Genomic DNA, 21,668 nt, shown 5'->3' with positions numbered 1-21,668 from the left:
AGGAAGTTATGACATGGGACAAATTTTATGTCGTAGCAGATGAGCATCTGTCAGGTGGATTTGAATGAGGAAGGGACACAATCAAATGCTGAGCAAGGAGAGTAGCTTGTTCTTGTTACATCTCACGTGTTTTTGTGGGACTGCAAGAAAAACATTTTGGAAATCTGGGGAAAGCTGTGACACAGTAGCTAGGACTGAGTAAGGGTATGAAGAAGAGATTAGGGGTGCGGGTGGAATGCAAGCAACCACCCCCAGAAGTTTTACAGAAGTGCAGCCAATAAATAGAATTTGTAGGTAGAGGCCCTGGGTTTTCTATTCCAGGTGAGAAATCTTCTGGTGGAGATGCAGAATCCCTGAGGGTGTAGGGCTAAGGAGGAGGAAATGAAGGCATGTCAGATATGAAGAATCATAACTTGGTGTTTGGCTGCATTCTTGTGTGAGTCCGTCCATCACTGTACAAACCTCTGTGACAGGCACGGATTTGTCAGGAGTAGAGCCTGGTGTATGAAATCAGCCTTCTCTGCTGCTCTGTCTGAGAGAGAGAGCACCTCTGACATATAGCCCCACTTCTAATTACAAATATTTTATAACCCACAGCCCTAATGGAATTTGGGAGGAATTATTGCAACAATGTATTCTTAACAATGCATTGCAAGACCAAATTGGAATAATGCTTTTAAACTTTAAACATTCTGCATCTGATCTAATATTACAGCTAATCCATCAGGAACTCATCCTGAAGTCTCTCAAAAATGGCTGTTGTTGGTGTAAATGGATATAATGAATGCTAGTGTTGTCTTGCCAAATAGGAAGTGATACTCTAAGGCCTCATAGTGGCAAAGACAGATCGATAGGTTTGTGGAAAGATATCCCCAGAAACATCTGATGGGCACCAGTCTTCATCTCTGGATATGAGTGCTGCAGTCCCCCATGTCAAAAAAAGGTAAATGTTGTTGAAGAAGTATAATGGAATCATTAAAATAGAACCAGAGCTGATCCCACTTGAGACAGGACCAACTTCACCTAAACCTCTGCACAGGCACTGGGGACCTGCAGTTTTTACAGTAATAAATGACATTCCCATGTCTGTGCTCTGGGGAGTCTTTCCTTCATAACAAAATTACTCCTGTCTTTTCTTACTTGGTTTTTCATGAACAAAGCAAGAAATGCCATAGACAAAAATGGACAACAACTCAGTAGAACACTTCTGTTCTTACAACCAAGTAAAGAGAAAATTCCTTTCAGAAAGCACCAAACCCAGGGATATCCTCTGTTTAAAAAGTGAAAATAATAAGAATTTATGGGCTAGCCAATCTACAGGCTTGCTGATCAACAAAACAGGAGCTTTAAAGCCTACAGATAATGTAGGTATGTTTGAGTCATGCTAAGTTTTGGTTCATTTTTATGACACAATATTGAAGGTTTTGGTCCTGTTTATGGACAGAGTATAGGAGTCGTGATGAATTATTTCTTTCCCGGTGCTTTTGGGTGACACATTCTATTAAATATTAGTGAAGTAGCTTCTCTCAGCTCAGCTTTGGAGCTCCTGTCTCTCCTCTGCAAGTGTTTTGCTGTGGTTTTGTCACTGTATTTACTCAGAAATGCAGTATTTCTTCTGGCCCCCCATTTCACACAGAAACACACAGAAAAAGCGAAGTTTGGGTTATATGTCAGGAAATTTTTGCTGGAACAATTAGATTTTGGGAAAAAAATTGAAGGTAGTTAGGTGAAGTGGATACTGTGAGCCAATTGGGAGCTAGTTAAACATCACTGAAAATTATACAGGAAAGGAGTAATTGTACAAAATGAAGTGTAAAAACTGGATAATCCAAGTGATCATTTTTTATGGGGTCCTTACTGTCTGTTATTTGGAGAGAGACAGGTAGTGGTCTTGTTAGTAATCCCATGGAAAAAGAGAATTGAGACACCAGCATTTGCAGAATCTCAGTGAGTAATAATTGCAATTTTTAAGCTCGTATTTTGCTATTCAGGATTGTACTTGAAATGGAGAAAAAAATGCTTTTCTTTCATAAAGCTCAGACAGGAAGAGTGATAGAGAAGGAAGCGAGTTAAACCCAAGGCAAATGTGCAAATGATTATTTCTTTAGTCTGAATTTTTTGTCACAGTTTTCAAAAAATGTTTTAGAAAGAAGTAATTGTTACAATATTCAGGTCATTAGTTATATGGGAGTTTTGTGTTCAAATATTTATTTTAACATGACAATAATGGTTATTTTACAATATTTTCATAGTTTGATATCTGAGGACTACACCTCTTTTTTTCAGCACCCCATATGTTTTCTTTTTCCAAATTTAAAGGAATGTAATGTGATATTTGGTTCATTTAACCTCTGAGCTGGCAAAAAAATAAGGATGAAATGGAGATAGAAGAATAGCTTGATAGGAGAATGATAGGAGAATTGATAGGAGAATTAGCTTTTAAATTGCAGAGCACTAATTTAGAAACAATGTAGAAGAATCTTGTACAAGCTGATGTTTGACTTTTTCCATGCCTAGATGATAATTCTGTGGCTATTAAAGAGAGGAGAGCTATTGGGCAGTTCTGGATGTCATCAGCTTTTGTCCAACAGCTATCAAGGACTGTATCCAACTAAAAAGGAACAGAATGATTTAAATCAGACAGGAATAAGAGAAGGTTTGGGATTAAGCTCTGTTACATAGGAGGACAAATTCTGCCACCTGCCATGGCTTTACAAACTCTTTTTGAGCTACAGATTTCTCTTCCTGTAATATTTTTAAATCAAAATAGCAGCCAGTAATGTGAATTGAAGTGGTTATCCTGGGAAATACAGTTGAAGGACATGTTGCTGTGTAGCCACAGGGTAGGGGAGAAAAGGCAGAACAGTTGACAGTAGCATACAGAAAATTTGGTTACTAAGCTTTTATTGTGTAGAAGTGAAACAAGGCCTCCATGGCCTACTTAGCTCTGCAGGATAATCAGTGTGTGAGTGGTCAGGGTGATACTCCGTGGTGGACTGCTCCACTGTGCTCTGTAGAGCCTAAACCCGAGTCACATTTGTCAGCCTTAAAAAGGCATGAGAAACTCCAGGCCTAAATGAAGTTTTGGCATTTTTTGTTCCAAGAAATAGAAGTTACTCCACCTCTCACACCTGGTTTTGTCGAAGTGTGAGGTCTATTCCAGCAAGTACTCATAAGAAATCAGAGACTGCAGGTTTGGGGCTATAGCAGGAGCTAATTTTCATTAATTTAGGCTGTGTTTTGTGCTTTTAAGACAACAAGGTCTTGAAGAATTGCAAAACTCTCAGCTCCCATCATGGCAGGTAGATCATTAATCCCTGAACTGTTTTAAACTCTTCTGAATAATTAAGTATAGTGTCAAAGATTTTTCCAAATGAACTGTCAATGCAAGGTATTCCATTGCATTGTTCTTCTGTAGAGACTGCCAGTTTATTTCTTGCACTCTTTATCTCACATTCTTCTAAGCACATGCTGTTACCTTTCTTTGTGCTGCTTCATATTCCCATTATTGTTCCTACACTCAGTCAGGCCATTCCAACATACACATTGCACCTGCTTGGATATCTTTAAAACTACCTCTACAAATCCCTAAATCCATTACAGATGCAAACGAGAGCCTCGCAGTGAGACAGTCTGTCTTTTGGACACCAGGTTGTCATCAGAAATCTCACCATCACTTCTTCACCTGCTCATGTGGCACCCAGCTGTGCCTTGCTGGCCCTGCTTTTGTCTGGAGTGTGAGATTTGCTGTTCAGAGGTGAGATTCCCATTTCTGAAAGACTCCATGCAGTCTCTTGTTGGTCTCTATGTTCTTCCAGAGAGCACACAGAATTAGGTTTTGATGGGGGAGAGGGGAATGCTTTAGTTCTTCTTCCATGTGCATTAAAATATAAGTGCATATTGTAAAGAAAATAGAGCTGCTTAAGGAAGCAGAATGGTTAGAGTGAAAACTTCCAATAACTCTGGAAGCCAGGATCTTTACATGTTTTACATTACAGTTCACTGTGTTAACACTTGGCCACAGTGCTGTGCAGCTCCTAATGCATCAGAATTATGGAAACATCTGGGCTAAATAGCTTCATGCCGATCCACTGAGAAAATTCACCAAGGATTCAATACTTTTTAAGATCTTTCATTTTCTATCTAGGATAGTAGGTTGCCTTATGCTTATATACCGATTTATGAAACACACAGGAACATTTTGTTTCTTTTTTTTCTTTTACTCTTTTAAGTGCCTACAGGGCACATCTGTGCTTTTTTATTAAGAACTACGTTACGGCTGGGCCTTGCGTGGTTGCAGTGTGGGAGAGGGAGCAGAGAAGTTCCTTTTCCCTTTGCACAGCCCATCCTGAGACTGCCAAAAATTTACAAACCTCTCCAGAGCCAGGAGTAATCCTTTGAAAGGAAGATATTTCTGCTGCATCTCTGTCCTGCTGGCCAGAAGAGCTGGCTGACCATGTGGGAAAGTACCAAATTACTCTGTTGCAGCACAGCCAAGGTGCTCTGGTTGGAAGCCCCTTTGCTGCAGGCATTGCTTCCCACACATTGTCTGTCCCTGGCACACCCTTCTGCTGGGACTGCAGCAGCACATCCACTGGCATTTTCTGATCTTACCCTGCTGTTCTGGGGACGCCCAGCTTTGCTTTGGTGTGTTTGTGTTGTGCTGGTACAGAGAGAATGGTCTGTAACAAGAACTGAAATCTGCCTTGAGGTCTCTTGAAGGGCATGCACAGCTCCTGCTGACTGTGAGGTCTGTAGTGTTGTAAGCTGATCCCATTTAGTGCCATAAGGAGATTTTGGGTTGCAAAGCTTCCCCACCTCCCTGAAAAGCGTGCATGCTGTGCATTGCTCTGCTGCATAGCCCTCATAAAAACCCAATAGCAAGGTGTTGTTCCAGGTATGATTTTGTCTGTGTCTTGCAGGTCAGTGGTGAGCATCTAAATGTCTTGAATTTCAGTCCAGCAGATGATCAGTGTGGGGCTCACTCTGACACCATGTAAAATAACCTCCATTAAACTTTATTGTTGGGTAAACTCTACATTCTTTTTCTTAAAGAGGTGAGGGATTGCTACAGAGCATTCTTTTTTTTCTGGGAAGCATTCATGTGCTGGATACATCTTTTAATTGCTTCCTCCTGGCTCTGAAAGCTCAACCTTCATATGGTGTTCAGGTTGGACTTCAAAAGAGGCAAGGAGCTGGAGAAAAGACATTTTGTGTGGAAGGGACTGCACTGTGCTATGGCCCTGCCTTCCAAGGTGACAAGTTTGCTTAAGTTAACTGTTTGATCAGGACAGAGTCCCAGTCATGGACTGGAGATCTTCAAGTGTGAGGACACAGAGTTAGTCTGCTGTGAAGATGACATCTTTCTGTGTGGAGGAGAGAATGTTATCATCCTTTCTGTGTCAGATAAAGCAAATTCAGCCACGCTTGTGCAGCGTGAAGAATACAAAAACTTTTTTTTTCAAGTCAGATCCTTCATTTTACTCACATTTGAGAGCAGTAAATTAAACTGCTTCTCATGGTGAGAATTTCTAAATAGTTTAATATAAAATTTTTCTTTTGTCTCCTTAATTAATTTGGAAGAACTCTTCTTCTAGTGAACGGGATGATTTTCACCAACTGTAATGTTTTAAGCTGACGTGATAAAGTCTTGTTCTAATGGAAAACAAGTTAAAAAAGCAGACCTGGGAGCAGCAATACCAGTTTGTCACCCAACACTGCTTTCCTTGAGTAGGTATGTGAACTTCAGTATCCCTTCTCCCAAAGGTATGCATTTTGTGGTGTATAAATAAGGACCTTTCTATGTTGTGCTGATTTTCTCTTCACCAGGCCAAAGAAATGTAAATATAGATCAGGAAATGTTCAAGGCAACCCATGGTGTGGGAAGTTAATCTATTTTATGTGCATATAAAAAGCTTTTATAGGGATGATCATCAACACAAGTGCTTGTCTGATGTGCGCTGTAAATAAAGCTGTGTCCCAGACCTCTAAATCTCAGCAGCCTGGACTGCTCTGAGCATGGAGAGACAGCCCAGCTGAGCACTGAGAGCAGAATGCTGGCACGCAGCACTTCAGGTCATTATGAATTTCCCAGCTTTAAACTGAGCCCTAAACACGACAGCAAGACTCCTTGATGAGGCCTCTGTGAGCTGAGCTTCCCTGGGTGCGTTGGGATTTTTTGGGATGAGAACAAAGCACCTCTGTCTTGAGGGCTCAGCGTTCTTGGTGACTAATCTGGAGCTGGAGACTCAGCCCCAACAGGAACTGGTTCCTCTGCTCTGGGTTCCAGCTGCTGGGCACAGTTTGTTGACTTTACCCTCTGCAAACCTTCTAATGTGTATACTTACAGGAAGAAAGTCTACAAACTTCAGAAGATGAAAGATACAATCTTCCACCTCTGAGTATAGGAACAAAGAGCCAACATGAAGCCATGATTATATTTAATGCATTATTGCCAAGTATTCAGAAAATATATTGAGGTGTGCTCTGTGATTTTTGTATGCACTGGAATATAGATGTGCAAAGCTGAACGGAGCTTAATTTCCTTCCTGTGATTGGTGTTTGGAATGACTTAGAATCTCTTAAAGTGTCTTGCCAAAGTGAAGTGCATCTCCCTATTCAAAAAGGAACAATGATGGCAAATATCTACTGGAGAGGTAGTGTTTTTAGGTTCTTCTTTGTTTGGTTGCTTTTTTTTTAAATTCTGATTTGAAAAATAAAGAACAAAAATCTCTTGCCTGGAGTAACTGCCAGGGAAAAGACATAGCACATTGTGTGTCTTTGCATTAAATACCAGGTAAGTGATGCAGCTGGAGTTGACAATGCAGTTGGCATTGCAGAAGTTTTCAAGTCCCCAGATGTACTGGTCACTGGTCTGTGTTCTGACGTTCAGGAATACCCATGTATCAGTGAGACTTAATTTAATGTAATTTCTGCTTTGTCGAAGATGGATTTTTCTCAGCTATTCACAGTACTGAAAGAGTCAAGTATCACATTCGCACTGGTTAAGAAAATTATTCATGAAATGAAAACATTTTCCAGGACATTCATATTGACTCTATGTCCAAGGGGATCCCATCAGCAGCCCAAGAGGAAAGTGCTGTTCAGAAAAATCACAGGAAGATGCCTTGCAGCTCTCACTTGTTCTGAGGATGCCTATGATATCCAGATGCCCATGATCTCCAGTTTTCTCAGGTATTTTCAGGTGGAGAGGGATAAATTGGCACAAGCTGTTGTATGGAACAGTTTTTTTCTTTATTTAGAAATATTTATTCAAACTTACTAATTTTTTACTGTTCTACATGGTCTTTACTGAAATTGGTGCAGTGTTTTAGACTACTAGATGTAGTTTCTTTTCAGCCTTTTTAATGAGATGAAATAAGGTAGCGTTTTCTGCATGTTCTGCATTCTCTGCTTTCCTAATGGCAAGAACTTCTGTGGAAAGTTGGAGGAAGAAGTTGATCCCACAGTACAACAAGTTTGGCACATCCCCATGGCCTTGAGAGATGGTGTTTTCCCTGGAAGGTGCAAAGGCACCTAAAGGTAAGTGATGACTGTTACTTGTGTTTTACAGTTGGTAAAATTAAACCACTAGGGATTTAAGTGGTTCACCTGAAGATCAGATAATAAATCCAGAGTGTGTTAAGCACCAAACTGCCCAGTTCTCAGCCTCTGGCAGCATAGCTCCACTTAGAAAAGGAAAAATATCCCCAAACCCTCTAATTAGTCATGGAAGGAGTGAATGTGCAGGAATCTCATACACTTTCAATCACTCAGTTCTTTTTCATTGATGCAAAGCATTTCTGGGGTGTGAGTTCATGAGGAGAAAGGGTGACTGAGGTGAGAAGTGTTCAAACAGCTGAACAAACCACACATACACTTGAAATTACTGCAGGGTTTTTAAGTTCATAAAAGCCTCATAACTGTAAGGTTTATTAGCCAGCATAATAATTTTCCAAGGGAAATAGGGAGAGTTGTGAGTTAATTATCCCTCCACTATGCTGCATGCTGTAGCAGTGGAGAAAAAGAAGATTTTTCTTTTTTTTTTCTGAATGTGATTAACCGATCTTGTGGTGATACAGAGAGGTTATGTGGCTATAAAAACAAAGCAAAAATCCCCAGGAAACCAAAGAGTGACACTGGGATGTGTCATGTTGAAATGCCACCAGTAGAGATAACTCATTATTAATGCTCCTACACACAACAAGGGAGCCTTTGGGGAATGTTTTTCTGTATGACTGTGCCATTTTTCTCTGACTTGCAAAAAAGCTGCGTTCACACTGAAGCTCCTTCAGAGAAATGAACGTGGCAGATCAGCGGAATGGATTTCAAAGCAAAATCCACAACTTTTAGGTGGGTTGGTTTATTTTTCTGATGTCAGATTTGTTAGGATATTGATCTTCAAAAGTGTGATTTCTGTGGTCAGAGTAATATCCTTGGTGGGCTTTCATGCAGCTGGCAAGTGTGATTCACTAAAAGTTTGTGTTTTAGAGTTTTTTGGTTTTTTTGCAAGAAAAGTAATTTTTTCCACAAGTTTCTGAAAGAAATTTATAATGCATATAAATGGAGTTTATAAAGGCTTTGGCAGATCATGACCCACGTTAATTTGTAAAACTCAGCATCTCATAGCAAGTAGTCAAGTTTAGTGTTCTTGGGTTCAGGTAATAATTCCTGGATACAGTTCTGTGATCCTGATCTCAAGCATCATATTTTCTTGGACAAGAACATGATTTCTCCAGTAGGTGTGGAATGAAAGCTTGTATATTGATCAGAGCAGCTACTTCCTAATTGAAGTATAACTCACATGTATGAAGTGGGTAGCAAATATAAAAATATCTCAACAGCTGCATGAACTAAGCAGACATTAGCAAATAATGCCATTTATACATTGCTAAACCCTCTAAAAAGTAAAGATTATTGCTCAGCCTACTAATTTTCCAGGGGAAGTAGGTGATGTGAGTTAACGCTGCAGTACACTGCACACATTTTGTCACTGATGGATGGAAGATGGAACAGTGTTTCATCTTTTTATTTGCTGATGAGAAATCAAAATCACTGGGTGAAAGCACTGAGAAGGCAATAGCACCAGGAAATCCCTACAGTTTGTTTTTTTGTTGTTTTTTTTTTTTTTTCCCAACTGCAGCCTATGATGCCCCTTTAAATAAACATGGTAGTCTAGCAGACTGGTATTAAGATAAATGTTTTGTGGCCTCAGCTAAGTCCATTTCCTGCACTCATTCTCAGTGTGCAGTTGAGAATGGCAATAGCTGGAGCACTTGGGAGGGGCTTGGACAGACACTGATAAACTACTGGGTAAAAAAGTAGTAGCTGGTCACACCCATGGGTGGTCCTTTGCAGTGTTTTGTTTACAGGAATCTCTGACATTATTTGCAACAAAAGCATTCTTCTGACATGAGGCTGTTCTGGTTGTTCTGAAGTGTTCTGTTCAGTTAATAGGCTGATGTCCTAAAGAGGGAGATGGAGAGGGCTGGGGTTAAAATCCACTGATGTAAGAGATGACACGCTTTTCCTGGCTGTAGCACAGGATATTTGTCATTTAGAAAGGTTATTGTCATTTAGATTGCTATCCTGGTTGTGTTACCTGAACAAAGGAGTTAAAAATGGACCGCTCCGCTGGGTGGGTTTATTCCTGACTGGATCCACTTGCTAGTTTGGGAGACTGAGGGATAATGAATGCATGGTAGGGCTTTGGACACTGGGGATATCCATGAGATTGAAAGGCCAGGTATTCAGTAAGTTTTCCTTGGGACAGGAAGAAACAATGCAGGTCTGGCTGTACAGAGTTGTTTGCAGGCTGAAGAGAGTTCAAGTTTAGCAAAAGGTGTTAGATCACTGTAACAATTCTAAAAAGTTTCCAGATAGTGACAGGAGACTTCACAGCCAAATACCAGAAACAGTAATCCAGATGAAACAGCCCTGGAGTCTCCTTTTTTTTTTGTTTGTAATTTTCTCTTCAACATCTGTGTTTTTTCCAATGAAACTTTTGCAATGGTGAGGTACAGTAGACAATGACCCCTCTGTGGCAATATTTCTCCTAGATCTTGAAGGAATACTGATTTGGCTTCCATAGTTTATTTACTGGCATTACCTGTGCTGGCTGTAGGAAGACCATAACAGTATAGTACTGTGAGTAATGATGCACATGGGGGCCTGATGAGCTCCCAGCAGATCATCTGAAGGCTGATGCCATGTTGCAGGAAACTTAAGAGGAGCCCTTCAAATCATCAGGTACTTTTCCCCTCTCAGGACTCACTGCTGCAGAGTTTCAAGGCTCCCTTTGAATGGTTTATCATTCCTCTTTGTGTCCTGTGGGAGACAGAGAACTGCTGTGTGTAGCTGGTCATTATAGGAATCCTCACAGGTGTCTCACTAGAATAACATAAGAGATGCCATTGAAAAAAGATGGATTTCAGGATTACATGTATACAGTAGATGATAAATGCAAGTGACAAAAAAGAAACATCAATAAGAACTCAGTGTAGGAAAGCTACTACACTGTCTCAGTCTCCTTCAATAAGAATGAGTGTGGTCCATAGGTTTTGATTATTCCAGCAAAGCACAGAGTCTAGTTTATCACATTTTCAGTTTCATTTAAAGTTGCAGAAAGGTTTATAGGAGCCTTGAATTCCACATCAAAACAAAACCTTTGACAACTTCAAAACTTTATGAGGATTTTTCCCCCCCATTCACTCATTCCTGTTCAAATCCATTTCTTCCATCAGATGAGGACATTGGCAGATGAACTGGTATCCCTGAGCTAATATTCATTCTGGTGGGACCCCAAACTGAGAGAGACCTTGATGGGTGTTCCCCTCCAGCAGCGACCTGTGGTTCTTGGCAGCCCTAGGAAGGAAAGGGGCGACACCAGCCAGAGGAAGGGTTTGTGTTTTCAGTGCACCAGCCAGATTTTGGGTGCTGCTGCCAAGAATGCAGATTTTATTAGTGCTGCAAAAAGAAACTCTGTTCAGGGGTCTTTATTTTCAATTCCAATTTAATTCATGTTAATACTGTAAAGCATATTCTCCACTACCCTAATGCCATTTCACAGCCCTGGGGGGAGTTGCCCTCGTGTTACAGAGTGGAAATGGGTTCAGGGTCTTTAGGGAGTTGGAGTTATTATACCAGATCTAAAGCATAAATGGGCAAATTATGTTGGTGGGGGAGAGATGGAGTAGGGAGAGGAAAGGCCTGGGATATGTGAATTGGTTTCAGTAAGAACCAGTGTGAAATTTCATCCACTTCTCAAGAAGACACCAGCCTTTTCAAAGTCTCCCTCATTTTTCCAGGCTTTAAGTAAATAACTCATGCTCCCACTTGCTGGCTTCCAATGGAACCCAGAACCAGGGGCTACAAAAGGGACACATAAAGTCATTTAAAGGCTTGAAAGGAAATACTTTACAAATGGATGAGGATGAGCAAGGATTGGTTCTTAAGAATTGCCCCATTTGGTTTCTGTAGCACAGGATTGCAGCAGAAGAATTTTGTTCACCTATTCCTAAATTCACTATATACACCAAAAAGGCTATGCCAGGTGCTTGAGTGAAGAAACACTTAATTACTGAAATTTCATTTACATTAGCTCCAAACCCTCATTTTGTTACTTCCTTTAATTACCCAAGCCAAATAAACACTGAGGAGTGTGTCTCACGTTAATTCAGGCCCAGGCTCAGCAAGGTAATTTAATTAAGCAGCAGTGTAATTCACAGCACATTAGAAGTCCCACCGCAACCCACTTCTGCCGTTTTGCAGTTGTTTCGAAGCTGGTTTTACTTCTTGACGCTCCAAGACAAGCCAAGCTTTTTTTTTTTTTTTTTTTTTTTTTTTCATTTCAGCTTAAGTTATGAGCAGGGGAGAAAGGCAATTTGAGGTTAAGTGGAGAAAAATTTTACAGACTATTTGGGGAAAAGCTGAATTTTAAGTAGAAATGAATGCAGAGGATCTGAAGCACATGCAGGCTGGGTGTTTGTCAAGCTGCAGGTGGAGGGTCCTTGCGGTGTACCCAATTCCCAAGGAGCTGCTTGGGTGGCTGTGCCCAGGAGGAGACAGGAGGCCACTCCTTGTTAGGTACCCTGGGGCTGGGCTCTGTTGTGCCTGTCACAAAGAATGCCATGATAAAAACTTTGTTGGATGCTGGCAGAAACCAGATCTGCACTTGATTGCTCACCTTGCTTGCCTGGGTAGCTCAGAGTGTGCTGGGGGAGCTCTTTGTTGCTGCTGAAACTGTGGCAGAGGAATTGCCTGGATGAATTTCTGTTCAAAAGTGCTAAAGAAACCCCCACCATGGCTTTAGCTAGGTTGAAATACTTTTAAGATCCAGCTTGCTCAGAGTGTGGTCCTGTTCATGTTGGTATGAATAACTCCATTATGTAAAAAAAAAATTATGACTGCATAAATTAGAAGAAACTTGGATCCTATGCCATTCTTTCAAGAAATTGTGAATGCAGTTGGGGAATTGACAAATATCTGGAATATTAATTGAAAACACCAGGCAAAATTTTGTATTTCTTGTTATGGTTACCACAGGGTTACAAATCACTTTCTTTTAGCTTTAAATAATTATCTAGATAATTATGCACTTTGTTTTAACCTATTAAAACCATGCTATAAAAATTAGTGCCAGTTTTACATAAAATGTAGAGAAACTTAGCCCATGCAAGTTTTAGTTGAGGAAAATACCTTAAATAATTTTCTGGAAGTTTTGAAACATTTTGAAAGAACTTCTGATGTAATAATAGAGAAAATGCTGAAAGATTAGCATTTTAAACCAAATGTTTTTTGTGTAAAACAAGAAGAATTAATCATCATGTTGAAGGGGAGTTGCTGTTACAATGAAGCAATTTATCAAATGCAAATGCAGGGTTATGAATAGACTCCAAAAAGCTCTTAGCTTCTTGTCCAGAGCTGCTTTCCCACAAAGTTAACATTAAGTCACCGACAGAGTTGCTGGGAAACTGGGATACTTGCACGTAGAAAATTTGTTTGGAAAATGTTTCTATTTTTGGATTTATCAACACATAATTCTGAAAAAGACTTTTCTCTTTCTCTCAATACCTACTCCCTCTGCTTAAAATTTCTAATGGGAATGCTGCTGCCTCAAATGAATAGTGGTGCTTGGAAGCATTTTAACTTTGCATTTTACTGTTACTGTGCAAAGTTATTATTTAAAAAATTAAAGAAATAAAATAGCACTGCTGTCCTTTCAAGTACTTTCAGTTACTACCACATATTTTAGCTGAATTGTTTGTTTCATCTTCTGTGCAATCTGGTCAGTCTGTGGAAATTGCCAGGTTACTTCTGTTTCTTTATCTCCTCCAAGGGAAGTGTTTCTGAGTCAGCAAAAGGAACCCAGCAAATTTTCCAGCTTCCACAAGGGAAGGCTCAGGAGAAAGGCAAACCACTGATGAGCCAGTAGCAGTAAACAGAAAGAAGGAAGAGCCAAGTGGAGCAGTTTGGAAGGAAGGCCCAGGTGGACACCAGGAGGAAGAGCTGAGAACTCTCATTCTGGCAGTGGGGTCAAAAAACTTAGAGCAAGCACACACAGCAAGATCATGATGAACTTCTCAGAAATTAGCCAAATTGTATTGCACAAATTTATAATCCCTTCTACACTGAAAGTCACAGCAGGGGTGCTTGTTTCAATCTTGTCTCTAACACTCCTGCTCTTCAGAGAGCTTAATGCTGTCCGGGGACTGGGGGTGTGAAGGAAACGCTTCCTTCCTCCCAGCTGCTCCTCACATGTCCCAGGACTGCCACAAAGGGGATTGGGGCTAGGGTTCTGCTCCTCAACACAAGCAGCCTTAAGTCTTCTCTAATAGGCCCCTCATTGTCCTTGTCCCTGTTCTCCAGGATTTTTGTGTTCTGCCCACATCCTCCTGGGACAGTGGTGCCCACAGCTGAGCCCTCTGCTTCCCCCCAGTGAGCTGAGCACGAGCATTGCTCCATATGTTCTACAGATGACACTTGGTTATTCTTCCCACAATGGTTTTCCATTTTTCCCAGCAGCATGATGTTGTTGACTCATATCTGTGATTTAATGTATTATAGCTCAGTAGTGAAATGGTAGATTTGTGGGTTTGATTTTTTTTTTTTTTGCCTTTCTGACTGCTTTAATAAAAAGAAAAAGAAGGTGCTATAGGATCTTGGGCAGACTTAGCTTGCTTAATTTATTGGTGTTCTCAATGCTCAGATTGAAAAGCCACATTCACAGAAGTACCTGCTGACATCATGAATGTCACTATGACTGGGCTATCAGAAGAGCTGTACAGCCCCTTTTAATCAGTATCAGCTGAGAGGGTTGTGCTTGACTTCAGGTTTGGTTGTCTTCACAAAATAATTTTAATCATTTTTTAAAATTGGTTCTGAAGTCAGAGTTTGAAAGCGAAGCTAAAAATCTAGTCCTTATTTCTCTTTGTTTCTGCAAAGCCAAAATATTGCTGTTCCCTTGCTGTCTGTGTCGCAGCAATCTGAACTTGTTTTCAGCCCAAATATTATCTGTGTGTCCAAGCCTTCTTCCTCCTGTCAAGAAATCCATGTTGATGGAAGGCTCAGTTTTGTTATTCATGCTTAAAACTCTGTTTTACCTTGCAGGTCTATGTTGGAGGCATTATGTCATGAGAAATATCAAAGATAAGAAGTCCTGAAAAACCATAATTTATGTGCAAGAGCTGATGTGTTTCAACAGCCTGGACAGAGATGAAAAGGTTGTGTGGGTTTTTGGGGGTTTTTTGTTGTTGTGTTGTCTTGTTTGGGGGTTTGGGGTTATTATTTTTTTTTTTAATTTTAAACATGATTTGGAAACAGATGAGTGCTTAACCTCTTGGGACCAAACATGTTAATGTGAGGTAGCAACTTGTGTGTTTGTTGCCCATTTCATGACTACAAGCCAAAAATATTTTGAGATCACTTGTTAAAGTTTGATAAAAGGTAATTATTGACATAGAAACACCCAAGATGTTTGCCATGTTGGCTGCCTTTCATTCCATCCCACTGAATATTGCAGTGCTTTCCAGTCAGATATTAGAGACCATTTCATGAATGCTTACAGCAACCTGTCAAAGTTTCCTGCCACTGTATAGGCACTGGCTCCATAAATCCCAGAGTATTTATTCCTGGGGCTCTCATTTTCTTCTTAGAACAACATTTAATACTCAAACAGTATCTTCTGCACACATTCAATTGAGAAAAGAAAAGAAAGAAAAAAGGGGGAAAAAAAAGAAAATAAAGTCTTGCAATAGTTAATTTTCAGATGGTGTTTTGTGTTTGAGGTTGTTGCAGCAGCTGTAGACTGCAAAGCAGAGTGATTCTTGATTTAGTCTGGGACATGATTTTCCTCTTCTCCCACTGCTTCCTGAGCTCAGCATGTCCCAGTGTTGTTTGGGAGAGATACAAAGTCAGCTGGCTGCTTTTCCAGGCAGCATTACTCTCCCCATGCCTCTCCCTGCAGACAGCAACTTCTGTGTGATAAGGTGAAGTTTTCAGCTCTGAACATTCGTCAAAACACACCATTCCTCTACTAAGAGCATTAAACTGAGATCTCTGATGCATGGCCAATTTGTCTACTGCACAATGTTCCTCTCAGTTTGCAGCTTTAATGCAGCAGGGTCGGAAATAATCAGGCTTTGAACCGGGACACTGTGGCTGAGCACACAGAGCAGGAAGCAGAAGGTTTGACAATTGCATCATTATCTGTGCCATGCAGGCAGAGCAGCCCACCAGAGAGCTCTGTATCACAAATGTAGTGCTGGAAATGGGAGTCAGTCCTCTCTCTCCCCATCCAGAATTCTGGGCAGTGGACTGGACAACAGTATGAATGTTCAGGGCTCAGCTTCTGAACTTTTTGGTTTTCTTTTTTGATTTTCTTTTTTTTTAATTTTTTTTTTCTGCCTTTGTAACTTATCCCTCCCTCTTCTCTACAGCATCCTCGAGGCTGATGTGCTGCTGGTAGAACCAGACACTCATATATATATTCATCCCAAATCTCTTCTGCTTTTTTGCCAGCTCTACTTCCCAATTCAAACTGGCTAGGGGAGCAGTGGTTCTAACCAGGCCAAGGTGCATGTTAGGAAGTGAGAACAGGAGACTGTGAGCTCTTACCAGCAACAAGAAAAGGCTGCAGACAGCTTAGCAGCCATCAGGACTGGAGATGGATGGGGGTAGAATGCTGTGAGTGCTGCTGGTTCCTTCAGAATTCCACTGGAATGGGTATTTCTGACTTAGGGGGAAAAAATCCTCCCCATAAAGAATGGGGTGGGTTTAGCTCTTAGGACATTTAATGATGTACTGGCACATAGTAACTGCACTGTAAATATAGTCTGAAAAAATATGAGCTTAGTTTGGAAGCTGCTCTCAGCTAAATTATGGGGTTTTGATCCTGACCTAAAGTGATCCCACATGTTCCTGTATTCTCCCAATGTTTGACTGCACAGTAAATCAACTGTAATTTTTGCTTTTTATTGCAAAGAATGAACAGAAGAGATTGGAAATTATATGACTTTGGCATATGTTTATCACGTGGTTCAGGATTGTTTGACATATTTTTGGGTTTAAGATTTAAATAAAGTTTAAAACAGGTACAGAGGATCAAAACCTGTTAACTGGTATTAGCTCAGAGAAAGCAGCCTGAGATTCACCAAAGTGCTCATTTCACAAACATTTAGTGCCTCTACAGAGAAGAATGCACTGATTTTACAAGTATTGATGTGCTCTGCTCACACATACTAACTGTGTGAAGAAATAGTACCACAGCAGGGAACAGTCAAGGAGGAAATAGCAGGTGACTTCTTTGGTAATGATACCCACTGCTTTAAAGCAACAGCCATTGTACTCCTAGATTGTGGTGCTTCTTCTTTGAAAAATGAGCATGTTCAGTATTTATTTTTTTTACCTCTCCTAAGGCCTTCTCTTCCCTCTTCTTCACTGCTCCTTGTTGTACCCGCTTCAGGGGTGATGCCATAAACAAGTGTCTTCTCTGCAGCATGGAGCTTAGCTTGCCCACTTCAAGTTTAAAACTCTTTGCCTTTCTATTCACAAACGCTTTTTTGTCATCTGATCCCTGCCCTCCAGCCTTTTTTATTTTTAAGATATTTCATACTTTTTGTTGTTGTACCTTGTAACTTCTTCTTATTCTTCAGCTGCCTTTTCCAATTTCTTTTTTTTTTTTTAACCTAAGAGTTGGTATTTATAATTCTTTTCTGGTACTATTGAAATATGGCTAAACTTGTCTTCTTGAACTTGGCTTTCCTAATGGACTGACTTTCCCCTGTGAAACATTAGTCTTGCAGCATGATTTTTGTGAGCTGACTGCCCACACAAGTCTGCTGCCATGTGGGCTGTAGAGTCAGCTTGTCTGAAGCCTTCCTCAGTAATTACCAGGTAATAAAAGTTAACTGCCCCATAAAACCACATGGATGAACCATGCTATTGCTGGCTTGCCCTACTCAGCCATCCTCTTCCTGTGTGCTGGATCTTTTGGGCAGGGGAAAGGACTACCCAGGGTCCCTTGTGGCTCTTTCTCTGTGTATCTGATAACTGGTGACCTGGCTTTGGGCTGCCAATGACAGTGCTCAGAAGCGCATCTCAAACTAGGAGCCTGAAGCAGTGAATCTAAGTTCCTATTTTATTTGTCAGGAGGGGGGAAAAAGAAGTTAAGGCACTCTAAAGTTATCCTCCAATGCTTAAGTGTTTTCTAGACACCTTGAGAAATGTTTCAGAGTAATTCTTCAAATCTTATCTATTGCAGCACTAAATTAGATGCTGCAGAGTGGAGGTGGCTAACATGGACTCAAAAAGAGGTCAGCTTTGCAACTTGCCTGAATTGGCCATGACTCAAACTGGCAGAGCTAGTCTTAATTTTGTAGTTCAGTAGATGTGTATAACAGCTTTATGGAGAATTGGAAATGTCAGGTTTCTGCCAACCTGCTAACAGGATTTATATCGCTCTTGTAACTCGTAATTTTTACTGCTGGGGCTCTGGTGTCTTCTTTTATCATGTGTGTCTTCTGCCTCATTTTTTACTTCTTGATGAGATAACAATCCCATTTGGGGTTTGGAGTTTTTATTTGCTTTTTGCTTTTCTTATAACTAAGTAACTGAGTTTTCAGTCTTCTTCAGGGCTTAGAAGTATGACTGTGCAGAGCTCCTGGGAGAATTGTAAAGGAGTTTAAAAATTATACAGAAGGTTGTTAAAATACAGGGTGGCAGCTTGGAAGGGGGGTGCTTCTGAGTTTTAGAGTATTCAGAAACAGCCAGAATATCTTAGGGTATCGTTTAATCTATGCTTCTGCCCCAAAGAAGAATCTTTACGCTAATATTCCTAACAGAGGCTTGTCTAAATTGTCCTTACATAATGACAACCCTTCAGCTTCATTACACACCCTTAACCTTAACCCTTGGAAAGCTTTTCTTAATCTTGAGTCTAAGTATTCTAGGATCCCAGAAATAACCTGTTTGGGATAGTGCCAAAAGAATTCAGCTTCTCTTCTGCTTGCTGCACTGATTTTCCAGAAGTGGAGGAGGGAAGTAAAGTATGAAAGGTACTTGCAGAACCAAGTGGGTATTTTCAATCCTTTTTGTCAGATTGAATCTCTTTGTCATTAACATTGCTGGGAATGCCTGCAAACACTTCAGGGCCTCCCCTTTGCAAGAGGGATCACAGCTGAGTGTTTCCTGCACTGAAATCAAAATCCTGAGCTTTCTGCAAGGGCTGCACATGGCCACACTGCTTTTAGCTAAAAACCTGAGAGCTAGGCAAGGGAGCTGAGAAGAGGAAGCACTTGAGAAGGCCTTGATTAATAGCATACCTTAATGACAATGGCTGTTTTATGGTTTTTATAAGGACTGTAGTGTTTCTCATACATAAAAATAGACAAGATGTGGTTGCAATTAATGGAGAGCTCTTTGTTGGAGCTGTTGACTGTAGGAAAGAACCCAAGGGTTTGTTATGCTCCTCGGTTGTAAAACTAACTAAATACATCTAGGTCTGCCTTGTGTCACTCCATGGCATCTTTCAAAGCTGTAATTAGCAGATATCTAATGAGTTGTGGCTATAGCATGTGGATCAGATGACTTAAATATTTACTTTAGGCCTCTGATTCTCTGTCTCTACACAAGGGAGAATAACTTGGGTGTAATGACTAGAGACTAATTTTTCTTGGGTTGTCTTGCCTAGAAACTTCTTTTCTTCCCCACGGTCTGTCAAACAGAGTCCTCTCCAGTTTCCTCAGTGGCAGGGTACATCTGAAATGTTTACTGGTGAGTCCTTGTTTCATGAAGACTTTTCCATGAAGACTTCATGAAAACTGTATTTTCACTTGCATTTTTTAGCAAGATTGTCCTGTTCTTTCCCAGTGCAGCTTTTGAGCATAGGAAACAAATCAAGCCAGGGTACATTTTTAGCCAGGGAAGGTAAGGGGCAGCTATAGCCATTCTTCCACTGTTGTCTGCTTGAACAAAGATGGTTAACACCTCATAGTGTCCAGGAAAATGTTGTTTTCAGGACAAGAGTTTGTGAGTCAGTTCAAACTACCTAGTTTGAAGCCTTCTCATTTTTTTCAGCTCACAGGCATTTTTTCCTGTGTTCTTTCCTTAGCCCATTTGAAAGCTTTGAATGTAAGCTTTGACAGTAATTTCATATTGACTGTGCTTGAGCTGACCTTGGTTCAGAAATTTCCCAATTGCTCCCTCTGCTCAACCATTCCACCATAAAGAATAAAGATTCAAATGAACAAAATATTGAGTTAAATCAAAGATATATCTCTCTGTTAGCTGTTTTTCTAACAGCAGTTTGTTCCTGAAAACTGTTCAAAGCCATCCTTTGAGAAATAACTGCCTGAGTGCAGCAGTGAGAACTGCACCTAGACCCATACCTGCAAATAGTGTGTTGTGGGCAACTCCTAAAATGGGTTTGTTCCTGCAGTCAGCACTTTTCTAGGCATCTGTCCCAGGGGACCTGAACTGAATGTTCAACAAGTTTTTAATAAAGAAAGAAAAAGCATGGGGGAGGTTAGCATATGCTGTAGGAGTGTCTGTTTTATAACAGTCATGGTTGTCACAATAAACATGATTGATGTGCTCTTCATCACCAGCCACTCTCTTAATTCTTTAGATGGTGGCAAAGATGAATAGGGAGTGAGCTTCATCCTTCTGGAAAGCTGTGAATTTAAGCAGTGCCAATCTCATGGTTACAGGCACTTCACTGAATCCCATGGGAGGTGCAGTCAGGCCAGTAGTGCTTTTCCTAACAGGCATTTTTAATGTGCCAGTCTAGTTTGCCCCTCAGCCCAGTTGTATTTCTCTCAGTGATGAAAACAGAAAGTACTTTTTCCTTTATCAAATTGGCTGTAATCTGTGGGCACTGATTAATTGGTATGAGTTATTCAATTTATGGAAAATAGGCATTACTTTGGCTCCACAATAAATAGTTTGTAGTTGCATCTCTGTCTATGACAATGGTTTGTCATATAGTCTAAAGATATGGGGGTTCTTTGGGCTTTATTAACCACACATAAAGCTGTAAAACTAACTCCTATGACTGGTAGGAGCACAAGTTTCCATGAGTCATTAGGTAGGTAAATAATTTTTGGTCATAAGATAGCCTGCCTTATCTGTCAGTCAGGCAGATCTTATTCTTCTGTTGTCTGCTTTCAGACATATTTAATGGACTGAAGTAAAGGAAAATGCCTCCTTAGCAAGGGTCTTCTTGCTTGAAAGCTGTTTGTAATTCTCACTATGAAAGCTTCCCCAAAGTGATCTTTTTAGGGTCTGTTTAATGAGACAATCCAGAACTAAAACAGGTAATGAGAGTCAACTAATTATTTCAGGCTATAAGGAAAGTAATTCCTGACTTAATGATTTAGGCTCTCAGCCCACAATCTGGAGTTGAGGGTCTGAACTGCACAGTGTGGTCTGCATCTGGGAACATAAAGGTACAAATTGCCTGAGCCTCCCTATTCCACCTGAGCTCACAGCTTCCAAAGTAAATGGGTGTGGTCAGGCAAAGGCTGGAAATAGTAAGCCTGGGAGATGCATGGCATGGCTATGCAGACACTTTTCATTGGAGTCTCCCACCTCTTGGTGAAGCCTCTTGGCAAAAATATTTGTAATATTCCATCCTTTTCTTCCAAAGAGGTGAATCATGTCTGGGATCCTGCAGCTTTTCCTAAAAGGGAAAGAATGAGGCTGCTGTTGTCAAAGAACTGAATTCAGTGTCTTCTCTTCCTTCAGACCAACATTTTTAACTGAACAAGGAGAAGACTGGCAGAGAATCTATCAGTTTTCTGTCTTGAAATTCCAAACCATTGAGAACAACAAAGCTTGTTCCTGAGTTTTCATTCAGAGGAGACATGGATAAATAGCTCGGTTGCATTTGGAGATGAATGTACGAGTTGGCCTTCAGATCTTTTTGACTTGCTTGCAGTGATATGAAATTATTATTTTAAAAAATTGGCTTCTAATTTAAAAAGCAGCTGCTGGACTGTTTGTGAGACACAGTCAAAGGCTGTTTTACTTCTTTCTCATTGTGAGGGTTTGGGTGTTTGTGCTGAATGAGAGGAATGGGCTGCTCATAACCTACCAGGGCAGCCTGCTGTGGTCTGACCTCACTCTGCCTGGCAGTCTTCCCTTCATAACCTTGGAAAGCAATTTCAACTGAG

General features: G+C 40.6%; 1 protein-coding gene across 1 annotated transcript in view; it reads left to right on the top strand.

The window, feature by feature from the left end:
* The window catches only part of PRDM5 (PR/SET domain 5), a 169,569-nt gene that overhangs the window by 101,068 nt on the left and 46,833 nt on the right, over window positions 1-21,668 (top strand). Inside the window, exons 25-28 of the mRNA XM_064416379.1 lie at window positions 7,042-7,194; window positions 7,430-7,542; window positions 14,608-14,720; window positions 16,018-16,182. The gene's annotated coding sequence lies outside the window, so the exon portion shown is untranslated. The remainder of the gene's footprint in view (window positions 1-7,041; window positions 7,195-7,429; window positions 7,543-14,607; window positions 14,721-16,017; window positions 16,183-21,668) is intronic.

The sequence above is a fragment of the Passer domesticus genome, chromosome 4, assembly GCF_036417665.1.
Source record: "Passer domesticus isolate bPasDom1 chromosome 4, bPasDom1.hap1, whole genome shotgun sequence".
NCBI classification, from domain to species: Eukaryota; Metazoa; Chordata; class Aves; order Passeriformes; family Passeridae; genus Passer; species Passer domesticus.
The sequence above is the reverse complement of the archived record's forward strand: the minus strand, read 5'-3'. Positions and strand labels throughout refer to the sequence as shown.